We start from the raw sequence: 17653 nt of genomic DNA on the forward strand, positions 1-17653 counted from the left end.
CAATCTTAAAGGAGACATTTTTCCGTGTGATTAATTTTTCCCCCCTCTGTGCAATATTATTTCTTTAAATCTAAATGATTTCAGGAGTTTTGCTTGTAGCCGTACATCTCTTTTTGGTATTTGCATATTACCGTTTTTTTCAGCAATCAAGGACACTGATGGAATTACAGCCACCTGAATTGTATTAATGCAGGAAAAAAATTACAGGCCTATATATATTCACACCTCATTTGAATAAAACATGTTTTTGCAACTCGAAAAAGAGAAAACATCTCATCCTCAATAACCAAAAAATTGCAGCAATCTTCATTTTCACACATAGGGTTGTGCACCTATATAGCTATTACTCCACAGTTAGGGCCAGTGATGTCTCTGTGCTTAAAGCACTAGGTTACTGATCAGAAGGTTGTAGATTTGATATCCAGGTAGGCTATGTTTACATTTCAACTGATTTTATTCCAGAGACAGAAGTAGACAGGGGTGTTTATATGTTGCTACCCAGCTGTCTGATGTAAATATGTTTACACACTACACACTACAACAAATCTGACAAAAAATTATGTACATTTCTAGAGTATCATTAATGTACACATTACTATGAACTCAAGCAGCACATGAGTCCAGTCAGAGTAAGAGGGAGTAGCAGTATGTTTTCAGTGTGTGTTTTATTTGTATTGCTTTAGATTCATATATATTGAGTGGAAGCAAAATATTCATATTAAAAAATCATCTTGTGCTCATGGCAATGCATAGGGAATTATCATAAAAGTTGATAGTTGATGCCAGATCAATCGCAAACATTCCATTTCCACATTCCTTGATCCATAATGTCTTTTTGTACCAAAAATACATCAAAGAAGGAATTACCACCCACAATGGACAGTGTAGTGGCTGGTAATTATCGTAACTGGCAGAATCTAGCAAGTATCATTTGACAGAATGCTTTCCAATGCTTGTTACTCCTGTTCCTCCTATTCTGTCTTGTAAATGAAATGAGTTTGAGAGTCTCTCTTAAAACAAATGTGAGAGAAGGTGGCTTCTTGTGTATTCTGATACCTCCACTGCTGCACCTTTGGTGTGCTGTTTGTTGTAGTGGAGAGGTAAGCTGGACTTAATAAAGCAATGATTCTGGTTCAAACTCCCACGGAGAGCGCATGCTCCTCCTGTCTGCCTTTCTTCAGTAAAAAGAGGGCCACCCTGATCTCTGCAAAACGGCCCTGCTCTTTTCATTAAGGCTCATAAATGACTCCTTTGTAGCGCCGCCACGTCCGCGGGTAGCTAGGCTGACATGAAACGAATTAGCGTGGCGATCGCTAATAGACGCAGTGTGAAGTGCCGGAGAGTGGCACTTTAAATTAGGATACAGTTTTATGATCTTATCAGCAGCCCAGGCCTCCTTGCACCAAATCGCAGGAGGAAAAGAAGAGAGAGAGCGCGAGTGAGAGAGATAGAAAGAGAGAGAGAGACACTGAGAGAGAGGCTCATGCACACTCAATATGTCTCAATATGCTAAAGGAGTGGAGTGCTGATAAGCATCGGGCGCCGTATCAAGGGGAGATTGCTGGAGCTCAACGTGTTTGGCAGGGCGGAGGAGAATTGTGAGGAAATGTTTCTAAACACACAAGACACACACACGCACACATACACACACACACACCTTGAATAAAATAAATTCACAGCGCTGAGTGAGGCACACAAGCCAAAAGCCCATAAACTTCAGTGGGCTAAGTCAGCAGTACCACCGCCACATTACTTCAAGGCCACTGCAGCTGCTGATGCTCGAATTAAAGGAATAAAAAGAATTCAACAGATTTACAAGATACGCTTGGACTATTAAATGGAAAACCAACACCTGCTCCCACTTTCAAAGGCTACTTCTTTAGACCACCGTTGATTAGCCAAAGTTAGAGCACCTTACTTTACATCTTTTGCTTATTATTATACAGTATTCATGGCATGGAGAGACCTGCAATAATTTCAGACAGCAAACGATAAGAATAATGACTTTCTAAACGACACCCACTGCATTCCCAACTCATTTTCTGATAGGGTTGTCCTTCTGCTAGGCTATATTTAGTTGTGTACTGTTTAAAAACCTGTCACACTCCATCAGGTATAGATGGGCTTTGGGTGTTGACCAAGAACAAAAACATCAGATTCAGGATTTCTTTTAAATTCTGATGGTCATTCAGACCCTTCGGGAAGGTGAATATGAAAATTGGGATGATTTGGTGAGTAGAGAATATAACAGATTAATTTAATCATTTTTCATAACACATACTTAACTAACAAACATCTGATGTAGACATTTATAAATGATTGAATCAACTGCTGAAGAAATACAGGTATGTCTCAAAAAATTTAAATGTCATTGAAAATCAGTTCAAAATGTGAACTAATATAATTATATTAATGTATTACACACAGAGTTACCTATTTAAAGTGTTTACTTCTTTTTTGTTAATGATTATGGCTTACAGCATATGAAAATCCAAATTAGAATTATTATATAAGACCAATTAGTATTTTTGGCAGTGAGAGTGGTGTGCCAAGTCCTGCTGGAAAAAGAAATCTGCATCTACACTTCACACAATTAAATGATTCAGATTCCCACAACCACGCTGTGGGTTTGAACATACAGGTTTGCTTAACAACTTACCATTTCTACAAATGAAAAGCATAAAGATGTTTTTATTTTAATATATTGTTTCTGTGAAGGGGCATGAGGAGGCAGAATATTTTTAACCCTACAAAAGGGTTACAACAAAAAAGGTTAAGAACCAAGGTCCAACCAATAATACACTAAAACAGTAGAGCTAACTTCAAACAAAGCCTGAAGTCATAGTAACAGTGTAGTGGAAGCTTGTAAAATCAGAGCTGACCTGAGTTTTTAAAGAAATTTCTTGTGAAGTTGCAAAACATTGGACTAAAATACAGTTATGCTGTTTGGGGCAGCAATGGCCTGAAGGTTAAAGAAATGGCCTTCCAGCTGCAAGGTCACTGGTTTGATCCCCTGAACTGACAGAACATGAGCGAGGCACCTAAACACAACTTCTCACTGAGTGCCGCCACTAGGGCTTACAGCTAATGACTGTCCCATTTGGATTGAAGTGTAAGGCCAAATTTCTATGCAACAGAAATTATGATTGGATGCCTCTTCTTTCTGTATGCTGAATAAGTTGCATGCAAGCTGTATTTCACGGTATAGCACAGAGTTAATAACACATACACTACTTACACAACTGAATAAACACATACAGTTTTCTATTAGTCCAGCTGGACTAGAGAATTCCCAACTGTATAAACTACAGTACTGTTATATGCTGTTCTGCATCCACTGGAATAATAGAAACAGAAATGTGTCCAATCTATTGCTCTCTCTCTCTCTTTCTCCCTACTATAAACAGTACTTCGGTTTATGCTAAAGTAGCGTTCGCTATCTTAGAGCTGTCTAGATCACACCTTCCCTTCTGCTTTCCTCATGGCCTCTGTACGATAGCCATCAGACAGGCAGATCTAAAGATATCCACACATCCATTTTATCCACTTCCAACCAAGAGCTCATCCGTTTGTCACAACAACAAATTTTTGTTATCTTCAGATCATAATAATATCCTTAAGGCCCCTGGGAGAATTTGTAGCATAAGCATTGCGCATTAAGTAACAGGTTAATCAAAAATGAAAACACAAAGCACAAATATGATACAAAACTGCGAAAACTGACAAAATGTACTTGGGAGCAGGACTAGAGACTAGGGCTGTGTAGTACAATACAGAAGTTATGATTAAAAAAATTGTCATATATGGCAATATTGATGCAAGGCAATATATATATATATATTGAGATTGTTTCAATCAAATTTTAGAAAAAAATGGTCATAGTATAAAAACACTAAATAAAATAGAAAATGTTACAATGGCATCTAACAACAGAGTACAGCACTGACCTTTTTTTAAACAAAACACATAATGAATCACCGATTGACACCTCTTAGAATGGTGTGGTCCTAATATATGGCCAGGGATATGCTGACATAAACCTGATCCACTTTTAGACCCACTAATTCTACAGACAGATAACAGTAACACTGCTGAAATACTGAAGGTATTAAGTAGACTTTGGGAATACATTCATAAGACATACTTAACATTTACATTAACATTTCGCCCTGAGGAGCCAGAATAACATTATTAGGAAGCAAACTCAGATTTAGGTTCCCAAGGGCTTTTAAATACTACAACAATGTGCTATCAAGTTTACAATCCAAACTTGTTTAACGAGCCACAGGTGAGACACATTTCAACCAATACTTCTTATGAATTGGCATTTGAATTTCTCACTGAAATACGATGTCACGGACATCGTGCACCCTAAACGTTCCATAACAGACAACACAACAAAGCACAGACAACTGAATGATATCAAATTGAAATTGGATCAGAATGTGAGCTAACGTGACTGGCTGTTCCAACATGTGTGTGTGTGTGTGGGCGTTTATGTGTGTGTGTATGAGTGTGTTGGGCTGGAGGCGGGCCGGCGCTGGTCGGGAGGCCTCTGATGGCGATAGCGTACTTTATCAGCGGGAGCCACAGTGTGGCGTCCATGCCACAAACCGGGCCTCTTCTACGGCTCCTAATTAGGGTGGAGGTAATTGAATCGAACAGAACAAAGCGGCAGATCTCTACAAGCATGGAAATCATTTTGCTCCCACCTACACCACGCTGCCCCCCCACCACCACCCTTTCTTTTTTTTTAATCTCGCCACGCCATTGAAAAAAGGACCGAGCTTGGCTGGGGGATAAAAAACGCGAGCCCAGCACCTGAGACCCAACATGAATGCAAAATGCTCTTCAAATACCTATAGGGACGTCCGGCCTGGCTTGAGCCCCGCCGGGTTTGGACTGCTACCCGCCTTTTGTGCCAAGGCAGAAACTGGTGCGCTGTTGGAACATCCAGGTTAGAGCATATGCGCACACACAAATACACAGCAGAGACACTTTTAAGCAGAGCTCTATACAACTAACGGTTTCCTAAGAAACATATTTGTAAATGAAAGTTAGTTTAAGGAATCTTGAAAAGTGAAAAAAGTTCATAGAAGGTGAAGTTTCTAAGATTCTACACCAGGAGTGTATAAATGGATCAGAAATATCATGACAACACAAAGCATTAAAATAAACATAAAATTATGCACCACAAAGCTTATTACCAAATATATGAACAAGTGGAATATATCAATTACCCATTGCAGAATGGTCACATCAAACTCCACCCTCCTTCCATCTCTAGTCTCATTAGTAAATTATACAACAATGGTTCCTAACCTTTTTTGTTGTAACCCTTTTGTAGGGTTCAAAATATTCTGCCTTCAGACCCTGTAGCCCACAATTCTTCATTTTCATAAATATGATACTGTCATAATTGATCTCAGCTTCATAGGGCCTAAAACAGAACCCTGAGGTACTCCACAAGCAAGCATTAACTGTCCTAATAGTTTCTGCATAAAGATTAACCTAGGATTCAAGGGTTTAACTAGCAATGGAAGTAAAAATATTTGGGGCTTTTCTGTTAATCACAGTACTCTGTTAGTCACAATATAAAGTACAACAGCCAGATTCTTATTATGCAAAGATAAAAAAAAAAAAACAGCAAACATAGACATACGTAGTTTTTGTATGACAGCAATGATATCCTACTATGATCCATCATTACAGCAATAAATTAATACAGCACTCTTCTTGTGGGGGTCTCCAAGGGGTCTTTTTTTGAGACTATAAATGGAACAATTCAAGAGTAATGGAGCAACACAAATCTTGAAAAGTAAAACTTAACATTTTTTAGATTACATAAACAAATGCCAAAAACCTCTATATGTGAAGTTATCATTCCTGAGATAAGTTTTATTATGACAGTGATGCTGATTTACATGAATATTAGACTGGATTTTTAAAAAGGGAGGCAGTCCGCCCAGTTCTGCGCAGTGATCAAAGAAATGGGAAACTAATGTTGCGATGGCAAGCCAAGGCAAACGGCCATCTGCGGGGCTGACGGCTGATGAAGCTGAATCTACTGGGTTGTGTGTATATGTGTGTGTGTGTGTGTGAGTGTGTGTGTTTGCATGTGTGGAGGGGGAGCAGAGTGGAACAGCATCAACACAGATTGGGGTGCTCTCGTAGCTGCAGTCTGTGAACAGGAATAAGCTGTGGTATTGTTTAACTTGATTTTCCGGTTGCTAAGCAATGTAATTCTGGTGATTAGAAATGGCTGCGTTCCCTAAATTCAGCCACTTACAATCAACAGTCAACAAACTGTTTCTGAAACCTGTGTGTAAATTCACAGAGAAAAAAAAGAGGGAGGGCTGGAAGGATTTACAAAACACAAACACACATACCTAGGGCTGCACGATATTGAATAAAACTGACATTGTGATATTTGTATATTGATCTCTGATAAATACTGCGAGATTTAAAAACTAAAGGAATTTCCATCAGATCGAATTATCCAATATTATATTAGGCGAAATAACTATTTAATCTCCATCTGATAGATGTGCCATGGAAAAATTAAACAATGTTTTTTTTATATTATGTTCATAATCCGTGTATCATTCGTTCATTTGATATTCAATTGAGAATCAAAATCGGAAAATTAAAAAACCAATTCGTTTTTTCGTTTTTTCGTTTTTGAATATAATACCAAAAAACGAATAACGGCTTGTATTTTGTATTTTTATTTGGTTATCCAAACAAAAATTGGAAATTTAAAAAACGGACCAGGAGCCGAATTTGATTTTGATTTTGAACTTGACCCATTTGTGTGCCCCGGAAGTTACTGATTTGTTTATTCTTGGTGGGTTTCTGTTGCGCGGGAGTTCACTGCAGTGTTATCTACACAGTCTGTATTGCTGTAGGCTTTGGATGGAGTTGAGGATGGAGAGTTTTATCTTGTTCAGAGGAACTAAACGCGTTGCAGTGAAAGAAGACGATATGACAACAGAAAATACATGTCTTTTTCGCTTAAGGTCGTGTTGAACACAGAACCTTCTAACACTCATTGCAGAACATCGCTGGATCCCCATTTGCTGCAACGTGCACGAAATCTCTTCATGCGTCTTACCACCTTCAAAAAGATCTTTAATTAGGCCAGAATGTGGTTCCAGTCCGGCCATGCTGCCTACAGCAATACAGACTGTGTAGATAACACTGCAGTGAACTCCCGCGCAACAGAAACCCACCAAGAATAAACAAATCAGTAACTTCCGGGGCACACAAATGGGTCAAGTTCAAAATCAAAATCAAATTCGGCTCCTGGTCCGTTTTTTAAATTTCCAATTTTTGTTTGGATAACCAAATAAAAATACAAAATACAAGCCGTTATTCGTTTTTTGGTATTATATTCAAAAACGAAAAAACGAATTGGTTTTTAATTTTCCGATTTTGATTCTCAATTGAATATCAAATGAACGAATGATACACGGATTGTTCATCCCTCACTGTTTTTTAAATTCAATACATGAACATAACACCTACACATTACACTTACAGTAGCTTATATGATATTTCATTCTAAACCTAAAGACATTAGTGTGGAGTGGGTCCCCCTTTGTCGTTTTTACAGCAAGTGTGGAGCTTTGCAGTAACTAATAATATTTCTCCTCAATTTTAATTTAGGCAGGTGTAGTATTAATGTCCATATGATATAAATAACACCATACATGATATGTGGCTTTGATCATTAGGCAGTTCAGTTCACAAACAATCAATCATTGTACTCGAATCATTGTGGCAATGTTTGCTGTGTGAACTCTGAGTTCCTCTTTTTTTTTGACTCGATTCCTGGCTTGTCCTGCTGCTCATCTTCCGTGTGCATATTAAAAGTAGTGAAAGCTTCTCAGCATTGTTTCTCGTATCCAACGCCTTTCTGAATTGGAGTGGCATGAAAAAACGACTGGCATTTGACTAGGCCATTAAAAATCTGGAGGCTCCTCTGAGCGTGCCTTTGGGCCTCAGCAGATGCCAGACTCTCTGCCTTGCTTTCGCTTACTCTCTCTCCTCAGTCAAACACACACACGTACATGGTTCCACCCTAACTGGCACATGCAGGCACCTATTAAAGGCTCAGGGTCATCCTCCAAATGTTCAACACCAATCGTGCTCTGTGAAGCTCAGGTGTGAGCTCTTATTAGCTCCTGCTCTCATTTTGAGTCCAGCCCAATTTGGACGGCCATGCCTTATACACATACTCGCAGATAGCTCTGCAGCAGAGTGAAATGCCTCTTTAGCTTTTAGTTGAATCATTAAAGGCGTATTATAGTTTTATTTAAGTAGATTCAAAACAAAAGTATTGTATCTTCATATTACCATGTGAATCCAGTAGTCGTACCAGTAAAAGTTATTTTCCTTCTCCATTCCCATTTTGGAGGCCTAGGTTATCCAATATTAGTTGTAAGCTCATAAAAAATGCCTCACAATTTAATGCAGTGACTGCTGAAAAGATGTTAAATCTCTCAAAATTAAAGTTACCATAGGTGTAAAGCAAACAAACCTGAATTGATTGCATTATGACCTGTAGCTTTGCCAACCCCCATGTATTTTAAAGAAAAAAACAGCTAATTTTCCCTCTCATCTTTCTCATCTAAACTGTCTTTCCATCTCTAGTGTCTAATTTCAACAGTCCACTTCCTCTTTGTTAATGAATAGTTAAGTCCTGCTCTGCCTCTGGTCTCCACTGTGCAGACCATTGGATGTGATGGTAGCGAAATTGTTAACATGTTGGACAGTTTTGGCTTCATTTCTACAAAAAGGATGTTAATGGAACAACGATATGCACCTTTTCTACTGCCACTGATTAAAGATGTTAAACATGGATGTACTGAGTTAACACTTACCAGTAATTTAATTCATTTAAAATAGTTTAGACCAGTATGATCCCAGAAATGTGTAAAATACTTAGGGGAGCTTTCTGAGAATAAACTAGACCCAGCAAGAATTTAAAATCCCTATGTGGCCCAAAGAGTAAACCATGGCTCCTATTAGCATAGTTTTAAATCAGTCTAATTTTATATTAATGATCTTCATAGGAAAATAACAAGTAGTGTGGTAAATACTTATTAAACTTAATTAAATAATAATTTAAATACATTTTTTTCTTCTAGCAAAGAACAGTTTCCAAGATGGATCTATTTGACACAACTATTTCATTTAAATGCTAAATGCATTTTTTTTTTCTTTTGCAATAAATTTCTCATTAATTCAATTCTAATTTTCTTCTGGTTCTTATTTCTACTATTGATAGTTCCACTTCTTAATACCCCCATTCAAAAAGAGAGAAAAAAATGATATATATCATTGCTCTAAGTCAGAGGGAACAGAGTGAAGGATAAGATCTAAATATTACCCATGCCAAAGAGAAGTGTGAAGTCTGATGAACGTTTCAAAAGAACAATTCTTTATGGATCAGCTAAATCTTTTTTTCCACTTTTTAATTAAAAGTAAAGAAAATAGAAGTTAATTATCCTGTAAAGATTAGCTGGTGGGCATCTTTCTGTAAATTAGTTCTAATTAAAAGGAAATTGTCAAATGACATTCAAAGTGCTGTCCTTTAAGAGTGTGACAGAGGCAAGGGTTTTTCTTTTTTTTTTCTCTCCCTCTCTCTCTCCTCTCTCTTTCTGGTTCTTAATTCTTGATCTGGCCTCATGAAGCTTCATGAAGAGATTAGGATTCTGTCAGCGGCAGAGGCAGCAGCGGTATGGGCGGGATGTGGGCCGCTTAGCCCTCGTCGAGTCGAGCGCGTGTGCTTGTGGGCGGCCGTGCCTGCTGGCTGCGGCTGTGTAATTATTTGATTGCGCTGATTGTCGGGTTCATCTGGGTGTTTCGGGTGAGGGTCAAGAGTCAGCGCTAACCCTGGGGGTGGGTGGAGTGGAGTAATGCTAGCAGTTTTGTTAGCGGAACGCATGTGTGTGTGTGTGTGTGTGGAGAGTGTGTAATGCAGCAGAGCGTGTGCCTCAGAGATTGACACGAGCTGTTAGTCTGGAATGAAGTCGGAGGTTTCGTGTTGATTTCGTCAGCTATCGGAGGATTTGGAGAAAAGTACAGAGTGAAGAAAAACAAGCCGAGGCCCACAGAGACTCAAAATGTTGCCTGTACAAGAACAATCCCCACCGGCCGCTCACTTTGTTCATTCATAGCTCTCTGACACTGCCAACTCTAATGGAATTGACAGTCACTCAAGCTCAGTAACAAACCTGCTTCAGCCCAAACTGACTCCCCGCATTATGTTATTGTATCTTTTCTACTTGTTTCGTTTGGCCAGAACAGACTTACACAACAGCAAACAGTGTGAGTGAAAGAACAAACTTACATTACAACTGCAAGGAATATATTCCAGTTGCAGTGCATCACTCTAACAAGAACATGTCTGAACCAACTGCAACCTTCCATTTGTTTTATTGGATGTCATTAGCTTACCCAAATGACAAGTATAATCCAATTTTACAGGAAGATTTGAAACCACCTTACTAAGTAAAAAAATACACACATATATATTTATGCAACCTGTATTTCTAATAGATTACTGATGTCCTTATAATATAATTATGTTCAAAATGTTTTTAATAATAAATATATTACTGATAAATCTCCAAAATGTCAACTTTACAGTGGACACACATGTTCTTAACTTTAAAAAACTTAAAATTAAAAAAAGTATAAAATGTCAAAATATTAAGAGTTTTTTTTGAGACAGTAAGGATATGTTGTGTAAGCACAATTTCTTAATAAAAGACACAAACTCTTACATTTAATAAGTTACCACTATTATTCTAGGCACGAACAATTGCTCTTTTTCTGATTTCACATTAAAAGAGGAATGGAGAGCAAAATACTATATACACAGACATATTGTTCAGTATTTCCAGCATTCCAGCATTAGTTCTTATTAAAATGAGAGAAAATCCACCATTGCGGCATTTTGGCTGTGCCCAATAATTAACATTTATAATCTAGAATTTAGAATCAATAATCAAAACAACCAATATATTAGAAAATGTTTACTCATGTGACATGTCATGTGACATGTGAACCATCCAGTCTACAACATAAAAGCATTATGAAGGAAAACCCAAACACAAAGTCAACTGAGCAACTGCAAGCAACCGGCAGCTTTTACAAAAATGTTGTTTCCATTATTAATTCAAATCATTTAAATATAATAATAATAATAATAATAATAATAATAATAATAATAATAATATTAAAAATGATAATTGAGGTAAAATGTTTAGATCATCAAGATACTGATTTTAGGTCATATCAGCCAGGTCTAGCTAAACAGTGAAATGAACTAGAGTTTGACATTACACTGGAGAAAAACATGTATGCCTTTTTAATGCCATATTTTCTGTATTTTAACAATGCCATTGGTTACCTGCTAGTCAATGAATTCTGACTGACTCTCTAGAAAAAAAAAAACTAAATGTACATTTTTTAAGATTTTTTAAGTCTTAATCTGCAGTGTTAAATAAAGATAGAGCAAGAAAACATGGCTATATGTAATCTTTAATCACAAGAGTTTCTTGAAAAACCAGCTAGCCTTTTTTTGCGCTTAGGAGTGGGTGTGTGTTTGTGGTTTGTGTGTGTGTGTGTGTGTGTGTGTGTGTGTGTGTGAGAGGGGAAAGCCTCCTCCACGGGGAAGGGAACGCTCTGGCAGTAACAGAGAAGACAGCACACTGACCTTTCAACAGAGCAGAGAAGAGAGGCCCTCTGTCAAAAGACTCCTCCAGAGATGACAATCCACCCTGCTTCCACCTCAGCCTGACAGTGCACACACACACACACACACACAGGCTCACACAGGAGCTATACCGCCACCTACTCATCACCTACCCACTGTGTATGGCAACACTTCAGACTGTGTAGATTATAGTCTAATCTACTGCACTGTTATGCTCTGCGTTGTGGAGGTACAAAACCAGCATGACCATTAAGATCATAATAATTTAGCTCACTGAAAGAGAATGTAGACTTTACATTACAAATAAATAAACAAACAAATAAAGATCATTATTACTGCATTAGTATTAAATTTAGCAAGGTTAAATATGTTACGGACAATAAATGAAAGTATTACAATGTGTTCTCTAAGCAATGCCATAAAAGACAAAGGTTAAGCACCAGTTTTTGTAAAAGAGATGTAAAAATGTGAAGAACATTTTAAATAGTTAAAGAACCTTTACATGCACTTTTGTAAAGCTTTAAAATGTTTCTCACACTCATATACACTGAAAAAACATTTTACATGATTTTGATAATGGATATAAAGCCTCGAAACTATTTAAATATTTTACAAAACAGTTCCCCCAGTTTTAACACTTAGTTTGTTAAATAACATTTACATCCACTTCCCTAAACATTTAACACGTTCTAGACACTCACATGTGAATAATTAGAAGAACTGGTAGGAAACCTTTAGATCCACTTCTTTTGGTTCATCACAGATACATTTTATTTTGCAAAATCAGTTTTTCCCTGGTTCTTTATGAAACCAAAAACAGTTCTCCCATCATAAAAAAGAACTTGCTCCAGGTGTAAAGAACCCTTTAAATTGAAAGAACCTTCTTTAAATACTCTTTTACGAAAAGGGTTCTCCATGTAACCAACATGGGGTGAAAAAACTTTAAACTGCAAAAGCAAATGGGTGATTCTCACGAAAAACAGATTTAAAAGGGTTCACACTTGAAAAATTACAAAAGGCATTTAAATATAAAATTTCTTTTTGTTATGCAAGACTAGGGTCTGAACTTTTTAGAAATACTTTTTTTTTTTTAATTTTATAATTTTTTTCTGTATATTTTGCACCATTTTAGTCAGTCAGAGCACACACATTCTCAGTACCGCAACATGATAACACAGAACAGATATGGTTTAAAAGTTACACATTTGTTACTTTTTAAATAGATATTATTAACAGTTGTGCTCATATGTGTATATAACCCAGAAAATATTATATTTATAAGTTTCCCATTTTTTTTTATTTTATGATTTGTCTCATTACCGCAACAGATTTCATGATTCATGTCCTGTCTTTTCAGGATATTTAACTGAAAAATTACATGTATAATTTCTTATTTAGTACAGATGACCTATGAAGAAATACAATTTATCCAAATACCATTATAAACTAGAATTTGTTTTATAACAGTAAAATAATTAGTAAATAAATATGTGTTGCGGTAAAGAGAATGGTGTTTCGGTAAAGAGAGTCAATGTTTCGGTAAAGAGAGTCATTACAAGGATTCCTACTTAATTAACAATAACACTTTACACAACAAACACAGAGTGTGAATGCTGTGAATAAATAACAAATTCTAATGATGTACTTCTTGAGTTTTGTATGGAGTAGTAATATTGAACAAAATGTGGTATTTGCTGTTGAAAATTATTCTCAGTAAGACTCAAGCTGTGAAAATATCCTATTTTGAACTGTGTATTTTAATAAAACAAATTTCAACATACCTCATTAGACATAAATTCCTTAAAACTTTAAACATCACTGTATAACTAAATTGAAATGGAATGTTTAAATACAAAATAAGTAATTCAACATCTCATAAAACAACTTTTTTATTAAGTATTAATTTCATGACAGATATAAACATCAATGTACAACTAAATTGAAATTAAATATTTAAGTATGAAACAAGCAATTCAACATTTCATTAAACATCTTTGTATTAAGCATTAATCTCATGAAAAATGTAAACATCAATGTGCAACTAAATTAAAATTAAAGATAAAATTAAAGAAAGTTGTTTAATGAAATGTATATATGTGTGTATATATATACATTTCATATATATAATATATACATTTCATGAAACAACTTTTATTGTTATAAACTGTTAATAAAGGTTGTTTCATAAAATGTGTGTATATATATATATATATATATATATATATAAATATATATATATATATATATATATATATATATATATATATACATATAAACAGTTTATAACAATAAAAGTTTATAAAAATAAATTTCATGAAACAACCTTTATTAACAGTTTATAACAATAAAAGTTGTTTCATGAAATGTATATATTATATATATGAAATTTATATATTATTATTATTTTTATATATTATTTTTATATCTTATGCGGAAGTTATATGGGTGTCACTGCCCTGCTACATAAATCTGTTTTTTATCTGAAATTGCATCATGTATTGTTTTATATATTGTTTATTATAAGTAAATAAAGGCTTTTTTATGAAACAATATATATATATATATATATATATATATATATATATATATATATATATATATATATATATATATATATATATAAGTTCATGTCACTTAAAACATTAATTTCTCTTTACCGCAACAGTGAATCTCTCTACCGCAACAGGCCTTAAATTGTTGCGGTGTATGAGAAGGCTGTTGCGGAGTATGAGGGACCTTAACCTTCTTTGATCTCTGTGGGGCCACCATGATGCCTGGCTAAACTTTTGCTAGCTTTTTGTATTTAGACTTTAAAAACCTTAAAAATTCCCAAAACACAATAACATTTTCATTTTTTTAAACATTAAAAACTAGCTGTTTCGGTAATGAGAAACAAAAAGTTGTGTATGCTCGCTGACAACCAAGTTTTTAACATTTATCTGGAGAGGTATAAAATTAGGTGCTTACCTGGTAGCCATCTTGGGTGTCATACTAAAAGGTGTCCCCCCTCTCAAAATGGCTGTTTTTTTTCTGTTCCTTGTGGTCTTAAATGGTGCTTGAAAATTGTTGCGGAGGCTGAGAACATTGGTTCTGACCAAAGTTATTTTTCTAAATATTTTCTTTTCTTTTACCAATGAATTCCAAGTAATACATTTTTATTGACTGTAACAATTTACTTTATGAGATACATTTAAGTTTTTTATTATTTATTTATTTTAAATATTAAAATTGTGTAATTGAAGAGCCGAGATTCAGCAATGGACGCGTTGCGGTACTGAGAATTTCACACTAAATTATAAAAAATACATAATTTAAAATATCACAATGTCTACTTTTAATCACTTCCAATATAGCCTTTGATGAGATGTTTATAAACCAGTGTTTCCCAAATTGATAGCATTTACCTGTTCATCACACTCCTTAATGCCACCTCATTAGTCTGATTTCGTGAGAATCACCCAAATGTATAGCAGCTTCTATACACCTTATATTTATTGTTTTTACAAAAAAAAAATCTGCTATGGTAAAATAAATTTACATTTATTTTATTTGTATAGAGCTTTTTACAGTTAATGTCATAAATCAGCTTTACAGAAATCAGAATTAATATATCAGCAATATCTTAAAACAGTAAAAGAGATGTGAACAGTTAAACGATAAAGAACATTTAAATACACATCTTGAAGTGGTTCTTTATGAGACCAATATTGGTTTCCTTGTTGTAAAAAAGATTGAAGAACCTTTTTTCCTTTTTTCCTACGTCCAATTTTGTAAACCTTCAAAATATTATTCAAAATAAAAATAATTCTACATGTAATTAAACACTTTAATTTATTCTGAATAAGAAGACGGCAGGAAGAATTTGGTGAACAACCTCTTAGGGTTGTCACGATACCAAAATTTTGACTTCGATACCGATACCAGCTGTAGTATCACGATTCTCGATACCAAAACGATACTTGGAAGAAAAAAAAAACAATAAAAATATCTGAACATAAAATGTTTATTTTTGACTGAACTGGATTGAACACTGAACAATAGGTGCAAACGTTTTTTTTCTAAAATGAAACAACACTTCCTAAAAACTAAAACTAAAACCAGAGGTAATGGTAGCCTGACTATGTGAACCTGACGGGCGGGCAGCAGTTAAGTTCTGAATAAGGAAAATAAAGAGACAGAAGAACATTACAATGTTATGTTCATTTTAACACTCACTGCTCCGTTTTATTAATCAACCGTTTACCGTTTTTAATAAGCAGTCGCTAGTAAATCTTAGTAAAGCTACAGACAGAGTGTATCTTGACTAACTCCACTAACCTGTCGACTTCTCAGCTCTTTGTAGAGATCAGGGTGCTTGTCTGCTATTATGTTAAATAACACTGTAACATAGAAGCATAGCACTATTATTTAATTAAAATGATTTTTAAGAACAGCTAAACACAGTGCTGCAGGTGAGAGAGATTTGCGTGTTCTGATGTTCTGTTTTATCTCCTCGTGCTCATATTCTAGTCCCATACATAAGTCTGCAGCTCCCTCAGTGTTTTCTGCCGTATTTTGCGGCTAGCGCGAGCGCTTAAAACTAACACCGCGGACCGCGAGGTGCCGCCGCGCTTGTGCCGAATCCGCTACTGAATCCGACTCCCGCTTCGGCAGAATCGGCACAACACCCCCCGCTGTACAACTGCGGGAGTGAAAACAGCGCTAATAAATAAAGTAGTTTAGTTTCACTTTCAGTTTTCGTTATTTTCGTTATGTTATTTAAAAATAAAAATATAAATAAAAAACAGATGCCTACATCTCAGACTATTTTCCCACACTTCACTCCTCGCGCCCGTTTTGTCCACAAGTCGCGGACGAGAGACATCTGTTATTTTAGCCATCGCCATTCTACACTCGCTGCTGCTCTGCTGGCTTGCGCGTGAATCGATTCATTTGTTCAGAACACTAAGTTTATCTGAATCCTGCCACACCGACTGCTGCGGTGTGAATCAGTTTTCTTATGAACTGAATCAAATCGCGCCTACTAATTTGACTCATTTGAAGCTAGTGACTGGGCTATATACAGTATCGAAAGCATCGAACGCTAAAGAACCAAATCGTTTGTGATGACGTAGTATCGAAAAAGAATCGAACCTTCGGTACACCGTGCAACTCTACAACCTCTGCATTATATTCTTTAAAACTTTAAAAGATTATTTAAACAAAAAATGGTTCTTAATGAAATAAGTGTGGTTCTGATATGGTAAAAGAGATGTGAGTATAAAGAACCTTTAAACTGGTAAATAACCTTTATATGCTTTAAATCCGAAAAGGTTTGTCATACACTAAATAATTATTTTTGTTTGTTGTATGGCATCGCTCTAAGTAGCCTTTGTAGCAACTTTATTTTTAAGTGTGTATCATTATTCTAAATGGCAGTGCTGAAGCATCAGTCCTGACAATAAGAAGTGGTATATTTGTTACAGCACACAGCTCTGGGACAAAGCAGCAATCCATTACAATCGTATCACTCAGGCCCACTGAGAATACTCCAACCTAAATATCACACCCTCCCTTTTACAAAATGCCTCAGTATTACAAGCAAATTACTAGTGCAGTGCAAGGAAGCCACGCAGGAACAAAGACGGGCGGCCATAATTATATCTCTCCGTGTGCGGCATGCGAATGGGCATCCTCCTCCGGCAGGGCATTCCCTCGAGGCCCCCAGGCAACAAAATGATGGCCAAATTATTTTGCGCTCAGCTCCCCATTCACCCCCCACCACCCCTTCCAAGATTACCATATTTACCTCAGGTGCATTATGACAACAGTGTTGTTTACACCTGTCTCTGTGAGGAAAGGCAAGGTTTGCCCTCTCTAATTTCGCAAACGTACAGTATGCATATGAGCTTGTTGGCAGAGATTTAAATTAGGTCAGGGCTGGAA

At 35.9% G+C, this 17653-nt stretch overlaps 1 protein-coding gene across 5 annotated transcripts in view; it reads right to left on the reverse strand.

Annotated features, from left to right (window-relative positions):
* The window catches only part of zfpm2a (zinc finger protein, FOG family member 2a), a 181697-nt gene that overhangs the window by 134605 nt on the left and 29439 nt on the right, over nt 1-17653 (reverse strand). For 2 of the 5 annotated variants that reach the window (XM_049467525.1, XM_049467526.1), the window contains exon 2: nt 11729-11808. The exons of the other annotated variants lie outside the window; for them this stretch is intronic. The gene's annotated coding sequence lies outside the window, so the exon portion shown is untranslated. The remainder of the gene's footprint in view (nt 1-11728; nt 11809-17653) is intronic. 5 annotated transcript variants of the gene reach the window in all.

Source organism: Astyanax mexicanus, chromosome 1 (assembly GCF_023375975.1).
Source record: "Astyanax mexicanus isolate ESR-SI-001 chromosome 1, AstMex3_surface, whole genome shotgun sequence".
NCBI classification, from domain to species: Eukaryota; Metazoa; Chordata; class Actinopteri; order Characiformes; family Acestrorhamphidae; genus Astyanax; species Astyanax mexicanus.